Source organism: Capsicum annuum, chromosome 11 (genome assembly GCF_002878395.1).
Source record: "Capsicum annuum cultivar UCD-10X-F1 chromosome 11, UCD10Xv1.1, whole genome shotgun sequence".
NCBI classification, from domain to species: Eukaryota; Viridiplantae; Streptophyta; class Magnoliopsida; order Solanales; family Solanaceae; genus Capsicum; species Capsicum annuum.
Window position 1 is genome coordinate 49,693,338 of NC_061121.1, and position 4,019 is coordinate 49,697,356.

General features: G+C 34.8%; 1 pseudogene; it reads right to left on the minus strand.

Moving 5' to 3' along the window:
• Positions 1-2,446: 2,446 nt before the first annotated feature.
• On the minus strand, positions 2,447-3,698 carry LOC107846527 (annotated as a pseudogene).
• Between the last annotated feature and the right edge of the window lie 321 nt (positions 3,699-4,019).

Here is a 4,019-nt window from a genome sequence, read left to right on the forward strand (position 1 = left end):
TGTAAAGTTCAAACCAGAGAAAAGTGTGAAGCTTCTAAGATTCACAGATGTTACAAATAGAATGCGGTATAATTTGTTTCTTGAGTACTGTCTGTATAGTTTTTTTTCTAGTTGATATTTGGATAGGAGGGAATATCTTGGGCTGTTATTCATTCCAATCTTCATACAATAATACTTTGTTTACTCAGGCATTACTACCTGAAAGATGCAAATATCTTCATAGGCGAACCTGGCAACAAAAAGTCATCCTTGCACTTTCTTCTTTGGCAAGGGCAATGAAGGAAATGAACAAAGTAGCAATTGTCCGATGCGTATGGAGTCAAAGATAGGGTAATACTGTTGTTGGGGTCCTAACTCCAAATGTCTCTGACAAGGATAATACTGTAAGTATGGTTTAAATTTTCAACTCTTGATTATTCTTCTCTTAGATTGTTGACATTCTCTTGAACCGCTGCTTGCAGCCTGATTCATTTTACTTCAATATTCTTCCCTTTGCTGAGGATGTTCGGGAGTTTTACCTTCTTTCAGCAATCTGCCTTCATCAATGCAGCCAAATAAAAAGCAACAAGAGGCGGTAGATAAATTGGTTCAGATGTTGTATCTTGCACTACCTGGAAAACAAGAAGTGTTTCCTCCTAAATTTACACTGAATCCTGTTTTAGAGGTATGGTGTCATGATAGTTGGAGAGTATTGTTGAGTTTTCCTTTTAGCTGGATTATTACTTTACGTGGTATGGAATCAAGGATTTTTATTGAGTAGTTTCTTTTTGATGGTTTCTAATATTGCACGTGTGATTCGTATTTCTCTGATGTAGATACATATAATAACTGCAGCAAATACATATATCAAACTTCTAATCAAATTAGGAATTGGTATGGCCGTGGTTGTGGGTTTTTTCGGCCAAATGAAAGTTATATCCTACACATAGCATCACTAAAGAATTTTCTTTCTAGTTTGGAATCTGAACTCTTAAGTTTATTTTGTAGTAGTTTTATTTATCAAAGTATGAAATTGTTGATATGATATAGTAAGGGATCCCCTCGCTGAGCTTTAGACGTTACTAGATTTACTTTACAAACATTGCGAGTAGTTGAAAGACCTGATGCGATTAGTTGAACTTGGAGTGCTTGCAGATGTCCCAGGTAGCAATTGAGGAAATTGGAGTTGTCCACCGGCAACATGATTTCATGTATTCTTTTTAAACTAAATCATGAACCCATTAAGAGGAACTTCTCAAACATCATGCAGTAAAATACCTATTCGTCTCTCCGCACCAGTTGGTCACTGATTTGTAAACCTTGACCACTAGAGGTTGGTAATACAATGGGTAAAGGAGGGTCGGCAGGGGTTACAGGTTGATCAGCTGACCCAATAGCACTATTGCTATTATCCATGCCAAGGTTAAGTAAATTAGGCAGTACAAGAGCTGCAGGTTCAGCTGGTTACCTTGCTGCAGGATACCGAGCATTAGCTGTACTAGCTGGTCGTGATGCACCACTTTTTGATACAGGAGTAGGAGAATCAAAATAACCGTATTCAACTACATCGACAAACTATTTATCCTCAGTTTTCTGAGTGGTCTTCACACTAGTGATAAATGCTTCTATAGGCTAATGATAGACAGAGGATAAAGTAGCAATATTGGAAAAAAGTTTGTCAAGAAGGGTAGGATCAAGTTTACCCCGTGTTTATTTTACAAGTCAATTTTATGCCTAAAAGAAGTGTGTTCATGTTCTTTGCCAAGTTAAGGGAATGTTTGCATTGAATAAAATGTGTCAAGTTTAGGGGAGTCACAAGGTATTCAAGTGAGATGAACTTAAAACGACACTAGTTAAGTCATGTATTACTGTTGATGAAGCAACAAGGACTTCGATTATACCATTGAAACAACAAACTTGTAGATAGATTTTTTGAGTTCCATAGAAGAATCATCTTGTGAAATCAACACAGACTCTAAAAGCGTCTCTGGCCATTGACAACTTCCATTTTTCACAAGCATTTTGCCTAGATTCGCCAATGATTTTCCAATTTCTATATGAATTTTACAATCAACGATAGTCTATCCCATCCTTTCTGTACCTATCTCATTACAACATCAAACTTTTCACCTGATTTATCCTACTTATTATTCTTCTTTTGTAACTTGTACATTTTTTCTCTTTATCACCTTAGTGATTATATTTTCTTGAAATGTGATATAAACAATAAAATGACACTAAATTTTAAAATACAATAAGAATCAGAATGCATTTGAAGGACCAAAAAGAAATATGTCTAACAAACAAGAAAATAAAGAAGTTAGTTGGTTGGTCTTTATTTATGAACTTGTCATGGGGTGTAACATTGTTTTCTATCATTGTGTTTATAATAGATAGTTTATTATAAGTTAAGTAGTTATTTTGTAATAGTAAGTTTCTTTTTTTTTTTTTATTTTTTTGTCTGTTGTTTGGTATTCGCTTTTTGACTCGACTAGGGGCAGGAGCAGAGTTAGGTAGGACCGAGGAAATTTTTATTGGTTTTTGGTTCGGTGTTTGGTGTCCGCTTTTTCACTCGATTAAGGGTAGGAGCAGATTTTGGTAGGGTCAAACTCTCTAAAAAGCTTTCAAGGAGCTCATCTGCATTATCAATTCTTTCAGCATACTCATCGATAATCTAGATCACTGATGCCTTTGCCTCTAGCTCATCTAGTGTGTCCAAACTTCCATAGAGAGTCGTAATTATGAACTCATAGGTGTTAGGATATCTTCTAAAAATGTCCTTGATTACTATAATAGCTTCTTGAACAACATAATTTACTTTTATCTTAATCAATTCAAGCAGGACACTGATACAACACTCAACAACCCTCTCTAATTTGATAGGACATCGGCCAATAGCTCGGACAGCTTTTCTGACAAAGTCAACATCAATTTCCGTGGCATATTCCTTGAATGTAAGTAGTAACTGGTCTATGTTTCTGTCTGAAGCAAGTTTTATCATGATTTCTAACTTCTTCATTTTTCACATATAAAGGATCATTATACTTGCAAAAGAATAGCTTGATTTTATGTGCAAGGATTATCGAACGCTTTTGTACAATGAGGTTTGTGTTCCTTAAAGCAACATATTGAATTTCAGGTGAGGTTTGTGTTCCTTAAAGCAACATATTGAATTTTAGGCTCTTCCAAGAGGATGAGCCATCTTCTTACAAAGGTTCTGAACTACATCAATGCTAGTGATGAGTTCCATTTGTTGGAGTATCATCTTGACAGCTGATAGCACAACAACGTATTTTCAAAGTTGTAATCGTGGAGTGACTCACTCCACTATTTTTTCAATTTAGTGAGCATCAGTTGCTTTGTACTTAGGGAATCCAATATAAATACTTGACCCCACTCAGTGCATTTATTCAGAGCAGTTAGAAGCTTTGAAAGTGTATGGCTAGTGATCTCAAAGATGGGTATGCTACTGCTTTCTTGGATTTTTGCAAAAGCAGCAACAACATTTGCAACAACCATAGGATTATTGTTAGATATTAAGTCCTTGAGAGCATCCAAAAAACCCCTATCTTCCACAAGCTCAGAATTTATATCATAGATCTTGGCAACACAGATAGCTACTGTCTTACGAACATAAGGATCATTATCTGAAAAAAATGTTTATATTACTCAAAGTAGTTAGCCTATGGATATGCATCTGTATAAGTCTAACTTCTCATTTTCACGTATTTTATTGTGGAAAGGACACTAACAATAAATGGAAAAAATTGTACTATGTTTCTTGAAATCGTCTATATGAAACTTAAAATTTAAATTTACAATACCAAGAGTCCAATATATTTACTGTTGTAGAGTTTCAGATTGTGAGTTATATTAAGTACATATATACCTTTTAGCCAACTTGCCAAATAAATATTCATGGTTTGGAAAATATATTGGAATGAGTTCCGGAGTAACACTAATTTTGGTTAAATAAGTCCACCAAACTATCAATATATCAAACAAATACAAAAATAGGCAAACAACACAAATTCCAATAG